The sequence below is a fragment of the Mus caroli genome, unplaced genomic scaffold (assembly GCF_978045245.1).
Source record: "Mus caroli unplaced genomic scaffold, Mus_caroli_1 scaffold_2, whole genome shotgun sequence".
In the NCBI taxonomy this organism is placed as follows: domain Eukaryota; kingdom Metazoa; phylum Chordata; class Mammalia; order Rodentia; family Muridae; genus Mus; species Mus caroli.
The window spans coordinates 171,121,575-171,144,930 of record NW_028227257.1 but is presented as its reverse complement, the minus strand read 5'-3'; the positions used below and the strand labels follow the sequence as shown (position 1 = coordinate 171,144,930).

Below are 23,356 nucleotides of genomic sequence, written 5' to 3'. Positions count from 1 at the left end.
TATCTCCTTATTGAATTCCATTCTCCAATCCTGGCTTCTCTTCTTCTCTTCCATTAGCCTTATGTTTGCATTTCTTGGGCATCACTAAGGAGTTTGCTCTCCTTGAGTTCTTTCTCCCTGATTTCTTTGTGTTTTGTTTAAATCTTGAATTTTTTGATGAACTTTATGATTGTTCTTTTGGATTCTGTACCCTGGGGTTCATATATGGAATTCTCATTGGCAAGAATTTCTATAGAATGGGTGGGTTTTGGAGAGAAGATATTGGGTCAAACTTCCCATTAGTAATAATCGCTCTTCTGATAAACTTCATTGGCTACGATACTGCCACTGTGCCAAGCTTGGCTTGACCTTTCATATTATTTGTATTTTTGTGATGAGATCTGGGTGTGCAGACTTTTTTTTCTGATATGAATAGAGCAGGTTAGTGCAGAAGAAAAGATGTGTGGTGGGTTGGTAAAAGGAACAAAATCAAGAGGATGAGGAGAGTGATGTGGTGTATAGCCTGTGTCTACTGGTCCAAGCCTGAGTTGTGGATGGATATCTGGCTTGGTTATAGGTTCTATTGTAATAAAAAAAATATGACACTGGCAGAAAAATAAACATGTAGACCAATGGGGGGGGAGGAACCCAAACATAAGCACACATAACTTCAGCTATATAATATTTGTCAAAAATACCAAAAATATAAACTGGAGAAAAGAAAGCACCTTCAATAAATGCCGCTAAGAAAAACCAAAGGCAGAAAAAATAAAGGCAATCCACAAGGCAGAAGAACAAAATTAGACTCAAAAAGTAATTCCAAGTGGATCAATGACCTAAACTGAAAACCTGAAATACTTAAATTTTCTAGAAGAAAGCATATACAGTGCTCCATATGATATAGATGATCTAGGTGTCCCAAAGGGCCTTCTAAATAAAACTCAATTTACTCAAGAATTGAGGCCAATAGTTGACCAGTCAGATTTCATAAAACTAAAAAGTTTCTACACAGCTTAAGAAAACCAACAAGGTGAAGAAATCCATGGGATGAAAGGTATACATCTACCAGATTAATATATAGAATATATAAAGAAGTAAAAAAAACAAACAAAAGACTCATTTTTTAAAAATGAGCCAGGTACCTGAACAGAGAACTCTCAAAAGAAGCAAAGGCAGTAATAAGTAATGTCTCAAAAAACGTTCATCAACCCTATCAATTATGGAAATGCAAATCAAAACAACATTGAAATCTCATCTTACCAGAATGGGAAAGATGAACAGACAGTAAATGCTAGAGAGTACATAAGAAAAAGGGAACCCTCATTCACTTTTGGTGGGTTACAGACTGCTTCAGTCGCTATAGAAATCAGTGTAGAGAATTCTCGAACATGTAATAACAAATCTACCATTTGACCCTGCTATACCTCTCCTTGGCATATGTGCCAAGGAGAAGATCCTTGCTCTGCAGTGTTTATTGCTACTCTATTCACAATATCACACAAATAGGGGGAGAAGGACACTTAAATGGCCTTCAGCGGATGTGGTGCGCATAAACTATGCAATAAATGAACTCACGAAATTTGCATTGGGTAACACTTGGATAAAAACTGGCATAACATGTTTTCCCTCATCAGAGGCTCCTAACTCCAAATCTTTGAATGTGAGTAAATTTCCTAGAGTAACTGCAGAAATCATGAAAATTAAAAGGGACCATAGCCAGTGTAGGGAAGCAAGGGAGATAGAGGAGAACTCGTAGACTTCAAATGATCCAATGGGGAAGAGTGGGGCTCTAATTAGGGAAGGGAGGGGAAGGGGAAAGGGAAGGGGGAAGGGAAGGGGGAAGGGGAAGGGGAAGGGGGAGGGGAAGGGGGAGGGGGAAGGGGAAGGGGAAGGGGAAGGGGGAAGGGGAAGGGGAAGGGGAAGGGGAAGGGGAAGAAGGGGAAGGGGAAGGGGAAGGGGAAGGGGAAGAAGGGGAAGGGGAAGGGGAAGGGAAGGGAAGGGAAGGAAAGGTGGGAACTTGGCAGTATCCAGGCAGGCATGGTGCAGGAGGAGCTGAGAGTTCTACATCTTCATCTGAAGGCTGCTAACAGAATACTGGCTTCCATGCAGCTAGGATTAGGGTCTTAAAGCCCATGGCCACAATGGCACACCTACTCCAACAAGACCACACCTCCTAATAGTGCCACTCTCTGGGCTGAGCATATATAAACCATCACAGAGGGTATCTAGAAAAGTCAAAAGGAATCATTCTATTAACTATCTAACTAAAACTACTATAATACACATAAGCCTGTCTATAAATATACATATTTAGTCTCAATGAACTTCTCTCATCTAGTCTGAGAATGCTGCCTCCCAGAGCCAAAGACCATGCAACACAAAAACCAACACCAGGCATTTGGAGCCTCTTTTGAGTTGGTGGTCAAAGTTATCAACTCCCAAAACATTACAGTTATTGCTGTTGGTTGGCCCCAGGAGTGGAAGGTAAATCCTTGCTGCTGAAGATGCAGTGCACTTCAGATGAAGAGCCAAGAAGCCCCTGAGATGGAACTGACCTGAGGACTACTTTCATGGGGCCAGAAAATGCCATATGAGTTTCCAAAGGAGGGGAACAACCAACAGTCCCATGCAGCCATGACATATGAACCACTACCATCCCCAGCATGGGATAATAACCCTAAAGGGGCAGTAGTGCCATGTATACCTTGACAGCAGCAAACAGCTCTCTAATTGGACTTAAAGACCATTCAACAAAAGGGGAAATGTGTCTGGTAACTGAGAACCTAGCCAACTACCCAAATGCTAGTAAAGTCATGGATCTTGGAGAACTTACAGCCACCACTTTACCAAAACAACATAATCCCTAAGTACTTCCTAAATGTCCTCATAGCCACAGATAAGTATAGTCCTCACCCCTCACAAGAAAACTTCTCTTTGTGGTATTCAGAGACCATTACTGAAAACCGTAACCAGTCAAAATGCTTTGGAGCCTCATCTCAATGAATACATCTACAAATCACCCATGCACTTAAAACTTGGGGAACATTGCAGAAGAGGGAGCAGAAAGATAGTAAGAGCCAGAGGATTAGGGACGTTGCTGTGAGATTGTGTCTCCTAGTAATGTTAGAAGCTATTCCCAAAACTTTTCAAAAACATGACTACCAGGATACATTCATTATCTTGTGCTGTCCTACCTTTTGACGGTGCAGAGGAAGCATCGCTGAAAGCTCTCATTACCCTGCCATGGTGTCTAAATGTCTCCCAAAAAGCCAAAACAGATATGGAAGCTCTTATCGGAGGGCTGAGCTCTGAAACAACCCACAAGAGTCTGAAGAGGCATTTTGAGCAGTGGAAGACACTCACCAACTTTGTGGTAATGAGAGATCCAAACACTAAGAGATCCAGGGCCTTTGGTTTTGTCACTTATACCACGGTAGAGGTAGTGGATGCTGCTGTGAATTCAAGACCACACAAAGTGGATGGAAGAATTGTCAAGGAAGATTCTCAGAGACCAGGTGCCCACTTAACTATGAAAAAGATTTTTGTTGGTGCTATTAAAGAAGACACTGAAGAACGTCACCTTTGAGACTATTTTGAGCAGTATGAGAAAATTGAAGTGATAGAAATTATGACTGACAGTGACAGTGGAAAACAAGGGGGCATTACTTTTGTCACCTTTGATGACCATGTCTCTGTGGATAAGATTGTTATTCAGAAATGCCATACTGTGAATGGCCACAACTGTGAAGTAAGAGAAGCTCTGTTGAGGCAAAAGAATATACCAGTGCTTCTAACCAGAGAGGTTGAAGTGGTTCTAGAAACTTTGGTGACGATCATGGAGGTAGTTTTGGCAATTTTGGTTGAGGAGGAAACTTCAGTGGCCACGGTGGCTTTGGTGGCAGCCCTGGTGGTGGATATGGTGGCAAGGGGATGTCTATAATGGATTTGGTAATGATGGAAACAATTTTGGAGGTGGTGGTAGCTACAATGATTTTAGCAATTATAACATTCAGTCTTCAGATTTGGACAGATGTAGGAGGGAAACTTTGGAGGCAGAAGCCATGGTGGTTCTGGCCCTTAGAGTGGCAGAGGCCAGTACTATGCTAAACCATGAAGCCACCGTGGCTATGGAGGTCCCAGCAGTAGCAGCAGCTAGACAGTTGCAGGACGTTCTAATTACACCCAGGAAACAAAGCTTAGCAGGAGAGGAAAGACAGACAAATGACAAGGAAGCTACAGGTTATAACAGCTTTGTGAACTCAGCCAAGCACAGTGGAGTCAGGGCCTAGCTGCTACAAAGATGTGTTCTTAGATAATGTTCACGTGTACGAGCAGAAGCTCCAGGACTGTATTTGTGACTAATTGTATAACAGGTTATTTCAGTCTCTGTTCTGTGGAAAATATAAAGCACTCCAACAAAGGGTTTTACTATAGACCTTTTTCACCCATGCTGTTGACTGCTAAATGTAATTGTCTGATCATGATCCTGAGTAGACGTGTCTTTAAAAAACAAACACACAAACATGACTACCTAAATATGAGCTTAACAAGGATAATAGACACACCAAAGTGGACAGGGGAAAACCGTAAAGCCCTGATGCAAAGGGTAACTAAGAAATGCCGAGAAATAGGCTTCCCCAGGGAAAAACACACTGGTTAGTTATCAAACGCAACTGCTGAGCTCTGGAAACATAAACACAAATAACAAGCCAAGCAGGTTCCATTTAGGAAGAAATATACATGTTAATGAGGGGGTGAGGACATGAACTTATAAGAGAAAAAGAAGGGGTGAATGGGGGGTTGATGAGAGGAACGGAAAGGGAAAATGATGCAATTATATTATAATCTCAAAAACAAAAGAAATAATAATAAAAATAAATTCAGTGTAGAGATACCTCAGTGGTTAAGAGTACTTACTGATTATTCTTTCAGAGGACCTGGGTTCAACTCTCATTACCCACAAAGTGCCTAACAATCACCTGTGACTCCAGTTGAAGGGAATCAAACACCCTCTCTGGCCTCCTTGGATTTAACACACACATGGTACACAGATATAGATACAGATAGAACATCCAAACACATATAAAATAAAATAAAATAAAATAAAATAAAATAAAATAAAATAAAATAAAATAAAATAAAATAAAATAAAATAAATACTGTCTTAGTCAGGGTTTCTATTCCTGCACAAACATCATGACCAAGAAGCAGTTGGGAAGGAAAGGGTTTATTTGGCTTACACTTCCATACTGCTGCTCATCACCAAAGGAAGTCAGGACTGGAACTTAAGCAGGTCAGTAAGCAGGAGCTGATGCAGAGGCCATGGAGGGATGTTCCTTACTGGCTTGCTTCCCCAGCTTGCTCAGCTTGCTTTTTGTTTGTTTGTTTGTTTGTTTTTCAAGACAGAGTTTCTCTGTGAAGCCCTGGCTGTCCTGGAACACTGGAACTCTCCAGGCTGGCCTTGAACTCAAAAATCTGCCTGCATCTGCCTCCCAAGTGCTGGGATTAAAGGCATGCGCCACCACTGCCCGGCTTCAGCTTGCTTTCTTATAGATCCCAAGACTGCCAGCCCAGGGATGGCACTGTTCACAAAGAACCCTCCCCACTTGGTCACTAATTGAGAAAATGTCTTACAGCTGGATCTCACAGAGGCACTTCCCCAACTGAAGCTCTGTGATAACTCCAGCTGTGTCAAGTTGACACACACACACACAAAAACAGTCAATACAAATGCTTTTAAAAGTTCAGTGTAACAATTCCTACAGCTAAGTAGTTATGCTTAAAGTAAGACCCAACTAGCCCAGCATGGTGATGTAGACCTTTAATCCCAGTACTCACAAGGCAGAGACAAGAAGATCTCTGTGAGTTCAAAGCCATCCTTGTCTACAAAGAGAATTCCAGGATAGCCAGGGTTGTTACATGAGAAGCTTGTCTTGAAAAAACAAACAGAAGACCCAACTTCTTCCTGAGGTCTAGAATTTAAACTGATTTTTAAAAAAGGTTTGTTTTATTAAGTCACTTGGTCTGCATTCTAAGTTTAATAGAAATATTCAACTATCTACTCTAATTCATTGTTTGAAATAGAATTTTTATTACTTTGCAATGTATAAGAAAGATAAGCCATGCTCTTTAGATAAGAGTTAACATATACAAGTCTATAACAAATAAAATTCAAGGTTACTTATGGTCCAGCAGCTTTCTCCAGCTTGCAGTTTAGCCTTGCCACTTAAAATAAGGAATTATCTTTTTTGCTTGCTTGCTTGCTAAGCATCAATATTTCAGCTCCATGTCTGCATATAGATGTGTGTGCATGTGTGTGTGTGTGTGTGTGTGTGTGTGTGTGTGTGTGTGTGTGTGTAGAAAGAAATACTGCCGTGAGACATTGCCTCAGTGATTCAGTAAAATTTTTTGTGTTTCTTAGTCATTTCTTGCAGCCTGTTAGAGAATACTCTAGTTTGCATTTGCTAGATTGGTCACTGATATCCATGGAACTTTGACATGAAGGGAATTACAGTGGGTTTCAGAGAGATCGTTTCTGTGAACGATGCTCCTCAGTCTCTTCAGAGCACTTTGTTACAGATGATTTTTCAAATGTCATTTTAGATCCAACAGCCTTTGGCTCTAAAGATCGCATCTTCCTTCTGAACCAAAGGTGGGCTATCTCAGAAGATGGACTCACCCAATTCAGGGTTCCATCCCCACAATGTACCCATTTCATCAAGGACAACTGATGAAGGGCTAGTTGGCTGGTTTGCTATTGTGTGATAATTACTTCTAATTGTTAAATAGGTGCAATCGAGAATCCGCCCGGAAGGAGGGCTTGGTGAGAGGTGGTCTAAGACAACGTGGCCTGTAAGTGTATCTGTGTGTACGATGTCTTGATTGCTTTAACTGATGTGTAAAGATTCAGACTGGAAATGGGCAGGGTCCCTCCCAGCTTTGGAGCCCTGGGCTTTATGAGAGTAGAGTAAGCTAACTGAGTGCTAAGCTCCCTTGCTTCTTAATATGGATGTCATATGGCATCCTGTGTATGTTCCTGCCGCCTTGACTCCCCTGCTATGATGGACCGTGACCTGGATTGGGAACTAAAGGAAGCCCTTTCTCCCCTAAGTTACTTTTCTTTGGGACATTATTTTATCACGCCAGCAGAAATGAAGCTAGAACACCTTGTATAATAGGACAATTCTTGGGCTTTCCAATTACCTGACATGTGGACTGAGCTTTAATGTGCAACAGGTGAAGCATTAATAACTGAAGAATGTCCAATTCCTACATGTCATGTAAGGTCTATATGATCTCAACCCTGCCACTGCCCTATTGTCCCCTCTCTTTCAGTGAGCACTACTTACTTGATGTCATTGCCTTGAGGAAACCATAGTACTCTGCTTTTGATCCTTCTTCTTCTTCTTCTTCTTCTTCTTCTTCTTCTTCTTCTTCTTCTTCTTCTTCTTCTCCTCCTCCTCCTCCTCCTCCTCCTCCTCCTCCTCCTTTTTTGCCCATTTAATTAAATGTTTATTCAATGAAAGGATGTATAAAAATTCACAAATCTGAGAACTCAACTATACATATAAGAGGATGGTGGGATATTCAGTTTCTAACATACACGTAGGGTACAGCTATGCACTACCCTCACCCTGCCCCTTAGTCCTCACTTCTGGCTCCGTTGCCTCCTGGGAGACCACTTTCTTATTGGCCCAAGGGAAGATTAATGGACAGCTTTTCATGCTGTTAGGCCACTGGGGAAAATTTCAGGTGTTAACAAAAACTGGAGGATATACAACAAAATCAATTGTGGTTTTTTTTCCTCCAAAAAGATTTTGTGTCCTGATTTGTTATTTTTGATGCTGTAGTACATGTCACCAATGAACTATGGGCATCACATTTTATTTTTTATTTTTTGGACAAGGTCTTGCCCAGGCTGGCCTCAAACTCCTAATCCTCCTGCTCCCATCCCACCTGGCACCCAGGCAGCATCAACTTTAACCCTCATTAAAGTTATACTTTCGGCTCACAACTTGCCTTGTGTGGCGCGTAACTACAGGGCGCACAACTGATTTACAGGCAGTTGGCTAGCTGGCTCACACACAAGCACACAAGCTCACCATTGGCCATTGCTGTTTGTTCAGAAAGACATTCTACAGGATCACGTTTTCAAATCTCATTTTAAAACAAGTGTGCCAGGAACCGAAACACAGCATCTTCTTGTTCATCTTGGAAAGAGGCCAGCCATGGGGTAAGGCATGCCCACCAATCCCCTTGCCTGTAGCAAACATCCATATGCGTTCGCTCGCATACAAATTCATAGCCCATCAGGTTTTATCCAAAAATGAAGATTGCTGTCACATTATTACTCTTTTGCATTTGTTAAAGTAGTTCTCTTAACTAGTGATTTTCCTTAACTGGACATAATCTCAAAGGATACATTCTGAAATCAGACACCTAGAGGACAAATATTAAAAACTTTCTCTCGGGTTTAAAGTTTCCCCACACCTTCTAGATTTGCATAGCAGTGCCCAGCTTTATCTCTAAGAAGCATGCTGTATTTTCTGACTTTGTTTCTTTGAGAAGGAAGACTTATTACCCAGGGACAGTCATAATTTTAGCTTACCAAATTATATTCTAGTTGTTTTATTATATACTCTTAATTAATTCCAAGTAGGTTTTTAAAATAATCTAAAACTTCTCAATATCTATTTCTTTATAAGTACTACTGACCATTATCCTTCCAATATCCCCTGAATTAAAGTAAATATAGTCCAGGATTATAATGCACAAAGCCTTACATAGATGGGGCTGGGAGAAGGGGGCAGGAAAGAGCTGGGGCCCATTTGTATCATGCCATGGAGAAACTGTCCTGAATAGAGGAGAAGAGTCTTTGTAAAAATGACAACTTTGCCCCTTCTTAGAATTGGGAACAAAACACCCATGGAAGGAGTTACAGAGACAAAGTTTGGAGCTGAGACAAAAGGACAGACCATCTAGAGCCTGCTATACCCAGAGATTCACCCCATAATCAGCTTCCAAACGCTGACACCATTGCATACACTAGTAAGATTTTGCTGAAAGGACCCTGATATAGCTGTCTCTTGTGAGACTATGCCGGGGCCTAGCAAACACAGAAGTGGATGCTCACAGTCAGCTATTGGATGGATCACAGGGCCCCCAATGGAGGAGCTAGAGAAAGTACCCAAGGAGCTAAAGGGATCTAAAACCCTATAGGTGGAACAACAATATGAACTAACCAGTACCCCCTGAGCTCGTGTCTCTAGCTGCATATGGATCAGAAGTTGGCCTGGTCGGCCATCAGTGGAAAGAGAGGCCCATTGGTCGTGCAAACTTTATATGCCTCAGTACAGGGGAACGCCAGAGCCAAGAAGTGGGAGTGGGTGGGTAGGGGAAGAGGGGGAGGGTATGGGGGACTTGAAATGTAAATGAAGAAAATACCTAATAAAAAAATGTCAAAAAAAGGACAAATACCAAAAAACATAACAAAACAAAACGAAACAAAAACCAAAAACAAAACACCACAAGTAACATTCAGTCTAGTAACACAGTTTCCTGTTCCTTTTTGATGGACACTAACACGGGGTGGTCAGGTTCAGTTACTTCTGAGTCCCCACTGCCAAGCAGGACTGACCGTCCCTCGTCCAGGGCGAACACGTCTGAGTTCTGGTTCTGGCAGGATGTTTGACCACCTCATTGGGTGTGGAGAACGTCTTGTCACACAGGTTGCACTTTTAGGGCTTGTTGGCCTGCACCAGCATATTGTCCATCTGGCTGCCTTCCTCGAACGTACAGAGCTCCAGTGTCTGCTTGTCTACCGTGGTGTAGGTGTCAATGCTCTGGTTGAGGCACACGTGGCGTGCGGCCTGATTGGCCCGACAGAAACTCTTGTCACAGGTGCTGCACTTGAAGGGTTTGCCCGTGTGAATGTACATGTGCTCACACCAGTGGCTTTTCTGGATGAACTTGCGGCCGCAGATCGTGCACTCATCCTTGCGCCTCTTCACTTCCCTCTCTTGGTCTGCCTGCTCCAGGTTGTAGATGTCTGCAATGTCTGAGGGCGGTGGTGTCTCCGACTGTTGCTGCCCATCGGAGATGTGCAGCAGCTAGCTGTCGCTGATCATCCCCGCCTCCAGTACTTCCAGAGCATCCTTGTCCAGGTCGGCCGCATTGCTGCGGGTCCAAGGCCTTCCCCTGGCGGGCCCGCAGTGAAGGGCACCCCGGTGTGGATCTGCAGATGCTCCCGCAGGCTTCTGCGCAGCGTGAAGCAACGGTTGCACAGGTGGCAGGCATAGTACTTGGGGCTTCAATTCCTCTTTATGATGCTTGGCTTCATGTGGGCGATGGTAAGGGATGGTGGCTGCTCGTCAGAGGAAGAGGCCTCTAGGTTGGTCTCCTCCCCAGGAGGAGGGGGAGGCACAGGTGTGGAGACAAGTTCAGGTGACAGCGAGGTCTGCAGGGGGTCTGCGGGAGTTATATTTGTCCGATTCACCTGGGCTAGGTTTGAAGTCAACTGGGACAGCTGCGAGGTCTCTGGTACATGCTCCTGGTTCATCCTGGATGCCTGTGGCCTAGGCTCCCTCCCAAGTTTCTCAGGCCCTAAATTCATCTTGGTGGCTTGTCTCAGCTCTGAATTCCGTACAAGGATGAGGCCAGAGGTAAGACTTGCTCAGGATGGGAAAAGCTGCCTTGACTGGCTGGGGTGACTTCCTGGATGAGGGGGTATGCATGAAGGAATTTGATCCCTTGCTCCAGCCTCACAGGGTCGATGAGCTGTGGGGCCATCTTCCCGGTATACATCGGGTGGAGCAGATAGCTGAATATGTCAGGCTGTATGTCAGTGGGCTTCAGGCGGATACATTCACTGGTCTGATGGACAAACAACATCTTAAAGTAATTGGAGAATGAAGCGAAAACTGATTTGTGTGCCTTGAAGTACACATCACCGATTGCAACACCGTGCAGTCACACAGGAAACCATACTCTTCGCTGAGCGTTTAACTGCTGCAGTAGAATAAGTCCATGGTTGGTCAAATCCATTTTTAAACAAATCTGTCGCCGGTGCGGGCGGCCGCGGCGGGGCGGGAGGTGGGAGGCAGAGCCGGGCGGCCTGGTCTAACTGTCCCCGCAGCCGCCTCTGCCCCGCGTTGTTGTTGTTGTTGTTGTTGTTGCTGCTGCTGCTGCTGCTGCTGCTGCTGCTGCTGCTGCTGCTGCTGCTGCTGCTGCTGCTGCTTGCTGCTACCGCCACGGTCCGTGTCTCCGGCTCAGCGCAGTGGCAGAAGGCAGCAGCGGGGCTTTTCCTGTTAAGGTCACATGACCGACGGAGAGCGAGGAGCCTGATTCTTCTTAATACCCCTAGCTCAACAGAGCTCAACTTCTTCATCTATAACATCAATGTTTGGGGAAAATATTCAATTCTCTAACACTGTCTGAGTGAATACATTGTATCTTTGGGACCTGATAATTCCTGCATTTGTGGGGTTTTTTGTTTGTTTGTTTTGTTTTTTGGCTTCTCTGCTATACTCTTCCCATTCTCCACTACTCCCTCCACCAACAGATCACAAGAATGACATAATAAGCTGCGTGGTGGTGGCGCACACCTTTAATCCCAGTACTTGGGAAGCAGAAGCGGGTGGATTTCTGAGTTCGAGGCCAGCCTGGTCTACAAAGTGAGTTCCAGGACAGCCAGGGCTACACAGAGAAACCCTGTCTTGAAACAAACAAACAAACAAACAACAAACAAAGAATGAGATAGTCAGAACGTCCTTATGCTACGGATTTTGTAAGCCTAGGTTATGATCATTTGCAACATGCTATAATGTTTTGTGCCTACCCAAGCATGAAATAAGATGTAGATGCTAGATTTAATGCCATATTAATATATAGTGAGGATGTAAGTTTATGTGTGTACTTACTCTATTAGGCCCAGGAATAACATTTTACCATATCCATCTGGTCCTTACAATCGTTCTCCCTCATCTTATGTAATGATCCTTGGGAGGAGGGGTGTGATACAGGTGCCCCCACTGAGAGTAAGCAACCCATAGCTCTCATTCTTTTTGTGCTGACCAGTGTGGGTCTCTGTATTGATCATTACTTGATGAGGAAAAAAGGTTCTTTTATGAGGGTGGAGAGATTCACTAGTCTATAAGTATTTTGAATCTTTAGATATCTGTGTTCAAATGAGTGATTTGATATCATATCCACAAATCCACAGTCAAATTCTGTTGCTAAAGCAGATCCAACAGGTTTGACTTAATAAAAAAGCAGTATCTTAAGTGGGGCAGTGGTGGCCCACGCCTTTAATCCCAGCACTTGGGAGGCAGAGGCAGATGGATTTCTGAGTTCATAGGCCAGCTTGGTCTACAAAGTGAATTCCAGGACAGCCAGGGCTACACAGAGAAACCCTGTCTCGAAATGCCCCCCCCGCCCCCCCGCAAAAAAAAAGCAGTATCTTCTATTTCTTTGTATTTCTACTAGTAGTCAATCTTGTGCAGATTTTGAATTTGTATTTAAATAAAATAGGGTAAGTAGCTGTTTTCTCAAGAATTTTATTTTATTTGCAAATAACACTTAAACTAGTCAGTTGAATTAATATGATATATAAGGACATGTTTTCCTGCAAACACAGCACTATATATAAGAAATGAAATGTTTATCCAAGATACAGTATCAATTTCACTTGGCAGAAGGCCCTGGGTTCTCAAAAAGGAGAGAGAGAAACCTGAGTTTGATGATGGAACGTCAAGGACTATGAAATGGAAATAAGCGTCTTGAGTTGATCTGAAAATATTCATGAGGGAAAACACATGTAAAAACCACTGTTTTCTTGACCTTTTTTCTCTCTCATTTTATAAAAACCTGAAAACCTTGCTCCATGGGGATTGGGTTCTTTATCTGCAAAGAAAGAATTGGATGGATCCACTTTTGCTCTCCTCTTTCTCTTAGAAGGTCTATCATCAGGGACTCGGATTCTGCAAAAGGAAAGGAAAGGAAAGGAAAGGAAGGGAAGGGAAGGGAAGGGAAGGGAAGGGAAGGGAAGGGAAGGGAAGGGAAGGGAAGGGAAGGGAAGGGAAGGGAAGGGAAGGGAAGGGAAGGGAAGGAAAGGAAAGGAAAGGAAAGGAAAGGACAGGTCAGGACAGGACAGGACAGGACAGGACAGGACAGGACAGGACAGGACAGGACAGAAACAGGACAGGACAGGACAGGACAGGACAGGAAAGGGAATCCTGCTTTCCAAAGGACCTAGATGTGGCACAGGATATAAGAACAGAAAAGTGGGTAAGAAGGGTCTCTGACAGAGGCTTCATACTTGAGTAGGAGAGTTTATTAGAGAATTAAATATTAACTAGGGGCCAGAAAGATGGCTCAGTGGATTGCATGATGCCATGCAATCATGGTGACCTGAGTTCAACCCCAGAACCTAAAAGTAGAAGTAGAGAACCCACTCTCCACCAAGTTGTACTCTGACCTTCACATGTGCCCAGTGACATGTGCATGTATATCATACCCTCATATGCACAATAATAAATGTTTTTCTTAATAAATGATAAACTAAATGGGAAGGTCCCAGTCAGAAATTTAAAGTGGGAAGGTGATATGTCTTAAACTTAGATGATAATGTTTCCAAGAGGATTTGAGCCCCCAAATCTAATGAAGGGCATCCACTAGTTTATACAAATGAGAGTAAGAAATTCACGTCTCTAAGCTTTGATTCCTCAAACATGAGCATGAACAGTATTAACACTGGATTTTCAAAGACTCTCAAAGAAATTGTAGAGAAGAGTGGCTCTTCAGCTGATGGGCGTAGTAAGGGAGCTGGTATCTTACACTTCGAGTCCACCCAGGGCACACTTTTCAAACAGGGCTTTGCCTCTAGAATTATTGCTGAAGTTGAGCAGAGTCACACTACACATCAGTTCCAACTCTATTTGCAAATGCTTTCCCTCCCCATCCAGAAGCCCAATAGGCAAGTCTCCAAAGCATCCATTAAAATGTACCAGTATTCAAGGCCTTTGCCAACAAACCTGACCAGCTGTGCAACATAGACTCAGATAAAGTTGACTTGTATAAAAATGTAGGTTTGTGCCGGGCGGTGGTGGTGCACGACTTTAATTCCAGCACTTGGGAGGCAGAGGCAGGCGGATTTCTGAGTTTGAGGCCAGCCTGGTCTACAAAGTGAGTTCCAGGACAGCCAGGGCTACACAGAGAAACCCTGTCTCGAAAAACCAAAAAAAAAAAAAAAAAGTAGGTTTGAAATAGATAAGCTTAATGAAATGTCCTCAATTGCTTATCTGGACATGCCAGCAAGGGGTAACAATTTTCTGCTAAAATATTAATGCTTTGTAGCTCAACAACTTGAGGCATAGTCTGCTGGTTTTCTTACATTTCACTGTCACCGTCTGACACAGGGTATTCCTACCTCTGCTGTCTGGAGAAACAAGGCACAATTGAGGGCCACTGACCGTTTCTTTCTAACTCTGCTTCAATGGCCTCATATTGATAAACTGCATGGCGCTTTGGGGGAGGGGTCCCACAATGGACGTCATCAACAGCTAGTAAGTCTAGGCTTGATTGACTTCTTTAATAGGGCCCCTGGGCAAATCTTAATGTTGTAGGTTGTACTTCACTGAGTGGCCCTTATATTGCCACGATATGGTAAAGAACATATATTTAAGATAACACCCTTCTAGAACCAGGACCTGTCACTGAGTACAGCAAAGGAATCATTAATGTTGTTGGCAGGTAAGTAAGGCTCCAACTGTATCTTTGCTGTTTTGGTTTTGTTATTGTGAATAAAAACATCAATCAACAGCTGTCTCAGGACTACATCCATTCTTCATCTGAAAGACAGGTTGCCACAAATCAAAGCTACGAATAGCTGTGAGAGCAATTCGTGAGAATCAAAGGACTAATTGGGATTGACAGTAAAGAGTTTCCAAGCCTGGCAGTGGTAGGAGACAGAGGCAGGTGAATTTCTGAGTTTGAGGCCAGCCTGGTCTACAGAGCGTGTTCCAAGACAGCCAGGGCTACACAGAGAAATCCTGTCTTGAAAACCATGAGTGTTTTATTATTTGTCAAGTGTGTGTTTTATTTCCTTTCAATTAACAAAACGTGTAAATGAACCTCTGTACAAATAAATTTTCAGGGTCAGGGAGATAGCTTCATTTCTAAAGTGTTTGCCTTGCATACGCCAAATCATCTGAGTTCCATGCAAAGTTTCCACATAAAAATGGAGGCATGCTGTACTCTTGTAATACCAGCACTTTGGAGATGAAAACAGAAGGAATTGTAGGACTCTCTGGCCAGCCAGCATAACCTATTTGGGAGTTCCAGACCAGTGAGAGCGCCTATAGAAGAAACTAAGGTTCAACCAGGAGGTGGTGGCACACACCTTTAATCCCACCACTCAGGAAGCATATTGAGTTTAAGGTCAACCTGGTCTATGTAGTGAGTTCCAAAGGGCTACTCAGAAGACCAAAAGAACAAAAAAATAAAAACCAAGTTTAACAGCATGTAATACGTAACAGCCAGTGCTGTCCTCTCCACACACAGATGCACACATATTCACACACATGCACACACAGACAAAACCCAATAATTAATTTTCATATATGCGCATACATATTTGTATATAAAAAACCAAGCATTGATAAGCTGAATCTTAAGGGCTTGCCTATACTATGTGGCTTGTGATGTAGTATGAAAGAGAAAACTCAAAGGGCAGAATGAAAGATTCAAAGTCTTAACACATAGAGGTACAATGCCTTCAGCATCACTCTGAGGAAGGAGGCATGAAAAGCAAACACAGATGGGCGGAACATCTCAGCTCACTTGGTTAGCTAGAAAAATCAATCAGAGGTCTCACCCAGTAGCTAGTCTCAGCTGCCTGCCCAAATGGCAGACTCCTTTCCTCACTCTGCTTTGCTTTGAAATCAGACCATTACTGCAAGGTAGACAAGGCTCTGAGTGTGGAGATATCAAGAAGACTGTGAGTGTCCTGCTTAATGAGCCTAGAACCAAGAAGAGACTTTTCCTCTCCAGATCACACCCCAGTCCCTTCCCATGCATCTCAGAGTCTTCCCAATGGAAATCCTTCCACTACTGCAGACCGGAGGAGTAAAGACAGGGCCATGACTCTGCTCAGCATGTCATGAGAAGCATCCTAAAGATATACACAGGGCTGGAGACATGGCTTAGTCAGTAAACTGCTTGCTTTGCAAACCTGAGATCTTGAGTTTGATGCCCAGGACCCAAATCAAAAAGTCAGGCATAGTGGTGCACACTAGTAATCCCAGTTCTGAGGGGGCAGAGACAGGAGAGCCCCTGGTGCTTTTTGGCTAACCAGCCTTGTCTAGTGGGCGAGCTCCATGCTCGTGAGAGACCCTGTTTTAAAGACAAGATGCATAGCCCTTGAAGACTAACAGCTGAGGCTGCTCTCTGGCCTCCACATGCACACAGGTACACAGTTACACACAAACACACACACACACACACACACACCTATCTACACAGACACATATACACACAACAAAGATATACACACACATGGCACATGAGCCTCATTTGAGCATGCAGGTGGCCATACTCTTGAAGCATTCTTGACACTCCTCCTATCCAGAAATGGAATCTGTAATTTGGATTAAATGGGGATAAAGATTAATAAACAAAAGATTATTTAGAAATTACCTCTGCCCATGGAAGGAGTTACAGAGACAAAGTTTGGAGCCTAGATGAAAGGATGGACCATCTAGAGACTGCCATACCCAGGGATCCATCCCATAATCAGCCTCCAAACACTGACACCATTGCATACACCAGTAAGATTTTGCTGAAAGGACCCTGATATAGCTGTCTCCTGTGAGGCTATGCCAGGGCCTAGCAAACACAGAAGTGAATGCTCACAGTCAGCTATAAGATGGAACACAGGGCCCCCAATGGAGGAGCTAGAAAAAGTACCCAAGGAGCTAAAGGGGTCTGCAACCCTATAGGTGGAACAACAATATTAACTAACCAGTATTCCCCCCCCCCCCCCCGGAGCTAGCTGCATGTGTATCAGAAGATGGCCTAGTTGGCCATCATTAGGAAGAGAGGCCCCTTGGTCTTGCAAACTTTATATGCCCCAGTACAGGGGAATGCCAGGGCCAAGAAGTGGGGGTGGGTGGGTAGGGGAGTTGGGGGGAGGGTCTGGGGGACTTTTGGGATAGCATTTGAAATGTAAATGAGGAAAATACCTAATTAAAAAATAAATTAAAAAAAGAATATGCACCACATTACAAAACATCCAAGTTCAATTTCCAGCATACATTTTTGGGGGCTGGTGGGGGACTCTCTCAGCCATTTGCAACTCTAGTTCCAAGGAATCAGACGCCCTCCTCTGACTCCTAACGGTACTCCACACTTGAGAACATACTCACCCCTCACAAATGCACTTATATTCATCTATAAAAATAAATAATTTTTTGAGACAGGGGAAAAAAAAAAGAAATTACCTCTGACAGAACACTGTCCCTGGAAATTACCCTGGTTCCCAGGCAGAGTGGGAAGTAACTAGGAAATTGACTAATTCCGTGATGCCTTTATGAACCAAAAGACACTGGCTTATTACAGCCACACGCTTCTCTCACCCATCAAATCCCAGTGTTGCGTGGGACGGCTTTCACATTCCTTCTCAGTGCTGCCATTACTTGACCCCATGGAACAGCAGAGCAGAGATCTCAAACAATAAAACAAAACAAAACAAAAATCAACATTAGCTCCAATGAGAGTCAACTCACCAAATGCATGTTTCTATAACCCAAATTGAGTCCCTCGTGACTGGTGATTTGGGAATAGCTAGACATGTCAATCCATCTGGCTTCTCCACATGCCGTGCTTCGTCTCTCCACATAACATAACCTGCAGCTCAATGCAAACTCCAGCCTTGCTGAATGCAGCCAGCATGCTGTATTCAGAATGTTAAGGACTCAAGGCATCTCTGGGGGAAGATGCCAGAAATAGAGTCCCAGCCCCTTCTCCAGGTCAACTGAATAAGAATCTTCTCCAAAACACCTGTGGACTCCTTGTTTGCATTTTAGGCTTTAAGAAGCCTTGCTGCCTTCATGACCTGCTCACCCTGTGTGTGACTGCTGATTTCTCCTAGACTTCTGCTGGGTCATCTCTGGTTTTTCTTTTTCTTTAATCTTAATGCTAAAAGCTGCAATTTTAACTTTGCTGTTACTCTTACAAGGATTGCTAGTGTTTTTATGAATAGTAACTCAAGTTTGCACAAGTTATGCGTCAACCTGCCAGGCACAACATTAATTTGTGCTAGGCCTTGTCAGGTGTTGGTATATGATTTAGCAGAACTCAGGGTTTTTAAAGAAGTATCTATCACTTTGCAATAAAAATGTCTATAGAGGGCTGGTGAGAGGGTTGAGTGGCTGAGTGGTTGCTGTGCAGGCCTGACAGACTGAGGTCAACCCTGAACACACATTCAGAGGTAGAAGGAGAGAACCAACTTCACAAAGTTTTCCTCAGACCTACACACGCGCACACACACACACACACACACACACACACACACACACTCATACAATACTCATATCATACAAGTACACATACAGTTATTTTTTGTAATGATGATGGTAGTCATAAAATATTCTATACAGTTTCTTTCACATGAAAATTACATGTGCCTTTTACATGGCTATATCCTAATTAATGCTGTATGTCTTCTTTATTGAAAAGACAGTTTGTGACGATGTACCTTGAGAACATTCTTTCGAGCCTTTCTTTTTTTTCTCTTTTTAAATTTTTTTATTAGATTTTTTTTCATTTACATTTCAAATGCTATCCCCAAGGCCTCCTATACCCTCCCCCCACCTTGCTCCCCAACCCACCCACTCCCACTTCCTGGCCCTGGCATTCCCCTGTACTGGGGCATAGAATCTTCACAATACCAAGGGCCTCTCTTCCCATTGATGGCTGACTAGGCCATTCTCTGCTACATATGCAGCTAGAGACACAGTTCTGGGGGGTACTGGTTAGTTCATATTGTTGTTCCTCCTATAGGATTGCAGACCCCTTCAGCTCCTTCATTAGGGGCCATGTGTTCCATCCAATAGATGACTGTGAGCATCCACTTCTGTATTTGCCAGGCGTTGGCACAGACTCACAAGAAAGAGCTATATCAGGGTCCTGTCAGCAAAATCTTTCTGACATATGCAATAGTGTCTGGGTTTGGTGGTTGTATATGGGATAGATCCCCAGGTGTTGGCAAGGATGTGGAGAAAGAGGGATACTCCTCCATTCTTGGTGGGATTGCAAGCTGGTACAACCACTTTGGAAATCAGTCTGGTGGTTCCTCAGAAAATTTGACATAGTACTACCGGAGGATCCAGCAATTCCATTTCCTGGGCATATATTCAGAAGATGTTCCAACTTGTAGTAAGGACATATGCTCCATATGTTCATAGAAGCCTTATTCATAATAGCCAGAAGCGGGAAAGAACCCAGATGTCCCTCAACAGAGGAATGGATACAGAAAATGTGGTACATTGACACAATGGAGTACTACTCAGCTATTAAAAACTGCTAAAGAGGGTTCACTCCAGCACCTGGGTGCCTTGCCCACAGAATCTCCGGACACCCGCAAGGACCCACACAGGATCCCCCACAGGATCCTAAGACCTCTGGTGAGTGGAACACAGTGTCTGCTCCAATCCAATCTCTCAGGACCTGAGACTGCTTTAACTAGGGAAGCAGATAACCCGGCCTGATCAGGGGCAAAAGTCCCTTCCGGTCCACTCCAGCACCAGGGTTCCTTGCGCACAGTTTCCGGACACCCCCAAGGTCCTCACAGGACACTCCACGGGATCTTAAGACCTCTGGTGAGTGGAACACAACTTCTGCCAGGAGGCAGGTTCGAACACCAGATATCTGGGCACCTTCCCTGCAAGAGGAGAGGTTGCCTGCAGAGAGTACTCTGACCACTGAAACTAAGGAGAGAGTTAGTCTCCAATGTCTGCTGATAAAGGCTAACATAGTTACCTGAGGAAAAAGCTCTAAGCAGAGACAACTATAACAACTAGCTTCAGAGATTACCAGATGGCGAAAGGCAAATGTAAGAATCTTACTAACAGAAACCAAGACCACTCAGAACGCAGCACTACCACGCCACCTACTCCTGGGCACCCCAACACACCCGAAAAGTTAGAGCCGGATTTAAAAGCATATCTCATGATGATGGTAGAGGACATCAAGAAGGACATTAATAACTCACCTAAAGAAATACAGGAGAACACAGCTAAACAGGTAGAAGACCTTAAAGAGGAAACACAAAATCCCTTAAAGAATTGCAGGAAAACATGACCAAACAGGTGATGGAATTGAATAAAACCATCCAAGACATAAAAAGGGAAGTAGACACAATAAAGAAAACCCAAAGTGAGGCAACGCTGGAGATAGAAACCCTAGGAAAGAAATCTGGAACCATAGATGCGAGCATCAGCAACAGAATACAACAGATGGAAGAGAGAATCTCAGGTGCAGAAGATTCCATAGAGAACATCGGCACAACTATCAAAGAAAATACAAAACGCAAAAAGATCCTAACTCAAAACATCCAGGAAATCCAGGACACAATGAGAAGACCAAACCTACGGATAATAGGAGTTGATGAGAATGAAGATTTTCAACTTAAAGGGTCAACAAATATCTTCAACAAAATTATAGAAGAAAACTTCCCAAACCTAAAGAATGACATGCCCATGAACATACAAGACCCCTAGAGAACTCCAAATAGACTAGACCAGAAAAGAAATTCCTCCTGACACATAATAATCAGAACAACAAATGCACTAAATAAAGAGAGAATATTAAAAGCAGAAAGGGAGAAAGGTCAAGTAACATATAAAGGCAGGCCTATCAGAATTACACCAGACTTTTCACCAGAGACTATGAAAGCCAGAAGAGCCTGGACAGATGTTATACAGACACTAAGAGAACACAAATGCCAGCCCAGGCTACTATACCCAGCCAAACTCTCAATTACCATAAATGGAGAAACCAAAGTATTCCATGACAAAACCAAATTCAAACATTATCTTTCCACAGATCCTGCCCTTCAAAGGATAATAACAGAAAAAAACCAATACAAGGACAGAAATCACATCCTAGAAAAAGCAAGAAAGTAATCCCTCAACAAACCAAAAAGAAGACAGACACAAGAACAGAACACCAACTCTAACAACAAAAATAAAACGAAGCAACAATTACTTTTCCTTAATATCTCTTAATATCAATGGACTCAATTCCCCAATAAAAAGACATAGACTAACAGACAGGCTACACAAACAGGACCCAACATTCTGCTGCTTACAGGAAACCCATCTCAGGGAAAAAGACAGACACTACCTCAGAGTGGAAGGCTGGAAAACAATTTTCCAAGCAAATGGTCTGAAGAAATAAGCTGGAGTAGCCATTCTAATATCGAATAAAATCGACTTCCAACCCAAAGTTATCAAAAAAGACAAGGAGGGACACTTCATACTCATCAAAGGTAAAATCCTCCAAGAGGAACTCTCAATTCTGAATATCTATGCTCCAAATGCGAGGGCAGCCACATTCATTAAAGACATTTTAGTAAAGCTCAAAGCACACATTGCACCTCACACAATAATAGTGGGAGACTTCAACACACCACTTTCATCAATGGACAGATCGTGGAAACAGAAACTAAACAAGGACACAGTGAAACTAACAGAAGTTATGAAACAAATGGACTTAACAGATATCTACAGAATATTTTATTCTAAAACAAAAGGATATACCTTCTTCTCAGCACCTCATGGGATCTTCTCCAAAACTGACCATGTAATTGGTCACAAAACAGGCCTCAACAGATACAAAAATATTGAAATTGTCCCATGCATCCTATCAGACCACCATGGACTAAGGCTGATCTTCAATAACAACCTAAATAATGGAAATCCAACATTCACGTGGAAACTGAACAACACTCTTCTCAATGATACCTTGGTCAAGGAAAGAATAAAGAAAGAAATTAAAGACTTTTTAGAGTTTAATGAAAATGAAGCCACAAAATACCCAAACCTATGGGACACAATGAAAGCATTTCTAAGAGGGAAACTCATAGCTCTGAGTGCCTCCAAAAAGAAACTAGAGAGAGCACACACTAGCAGCTTGACAACACATCTAAATGCTCTAGAAAAAAAGGAAGAAAATTCACCCAAGAGGAGTAGACAGAAGGAGATAATCAAACTCAGGGGAGAAATCAACCAAGTGGAAACAAGAAGAACTATTCAAAGAATTAACCAAATGAGGAGTTGGTTCTTTGAGAAAATCAACAAGATAGATAAACCCTTAGCTAGACTCACTAGAGGGCACAGGGACAGCATCCTAATTAACAAAAACAGAAATGAAAAGGGAGACATAACAACATATCCTGAAGACATCCAAAACACCATCAGATCCTTCTACAAAAGGCTATACTCAACAAAACTGGAAAACCTGGATGAAATGAACAAATTTCTAGGCAGATACCAGGTACCAAAGTTAAATCAGGATCAAGTTAACGATCTAAACAGTCCCATATCCCCTAAAGAAATAGAAGCAGTCATTAATAGTCTCCTAGCCAAAAAAAGCCCAGGACCAGATGGGTTTAGTTCCGAGTTCTGTCAGACTTTCAAAGAGGATCTAATTCCAGTTCTGCACAAACTATTCCACAAAATACAAGTAGAAGGTACTCTACCGAACTCATTCTATGAAGCCACAATTACTCTGATACCTAAACCACAGAAAGATCCAACAAAGATATAGAACTTCAGACCAATTTCCCTTATGAATATCGATGCAAAAATCCTCAATAAAATTCTCGCTAACCGAATCCAAGAACAAATTAAAGCAATCATCCATCCTGACCAAGTAGGTTTTTTTTCCAGGGATGCAGGGATGGTTTAATATATGGAAATCCATCAATGTAATCCATTATATAAACAAACTCAAAGACAAAAACCACATGATCATCTCCTTAGATGCGGAAAAAGCATTCGACAAGATCCAACACCCATTCATGATAAAAGTCTTGGAAAGATCAAGAATTCAAGGCCCATACCTAACCATGATAAAAGCAATCTACAGCAAACCAGTAGCCAACATCAAAGTAAATAGTGAGAAGGTGGAAGCAATTCCACTAAAATCAGGGACTAGACAAGGCTGCCCACTTTCTCCCTACCTATTCAACAGAGTACTTGAAGTCCTAGCCAGAGCAATTCGACAACAAAAGGAGATCAAAGGGATACAAATTGGAAAAGATGAAGTCAAAATATCACTTTTTGCAGATGATATGATAGTATATATAAGTGACCCTAAA

The 23,356-nt window shown here is 42.9% G+C and overlaps 1 non-coding gene and 2 pseudogenes across 1 annotated transcript; 1 reads left to right on the top strand and 2 right to left on the bottom strand.

The window, feature by feature from the left end:
- Positions 1 to 205: 205 nt before the first annotated feature.
- Positions 206 to 339, bottom strand: LOC147005983 (U4 spliceosomal RNA). Its single transcript, XR_015046582.1, has one exon. It is a non-coding gene; the product is annotated as a U4 spliceosomal RNA (small nuclear RNA).
- Positions 340 to 3,242: 2,903 nt separating this feature from the next.
- On the top strand, positions 3,243 to 4,135 carry LOC110290205 (heterogeneous nuclear ribonucleoprotein A1-like 2; annotated as a pseudogene).
- A 5,381-nt stretch (positions 4,136 to 9,516) lies between these two features.
- LOC110290497 (zinc finger and BTB domain-containing protein 2 pseudogene) lies at positions 9,517 to 11,022 on the bottom strand (annotated as a pseudogene).
- Between the last annotated feature and the right edge of the window lie 12,334 nt (positions 11,023 to 23,356).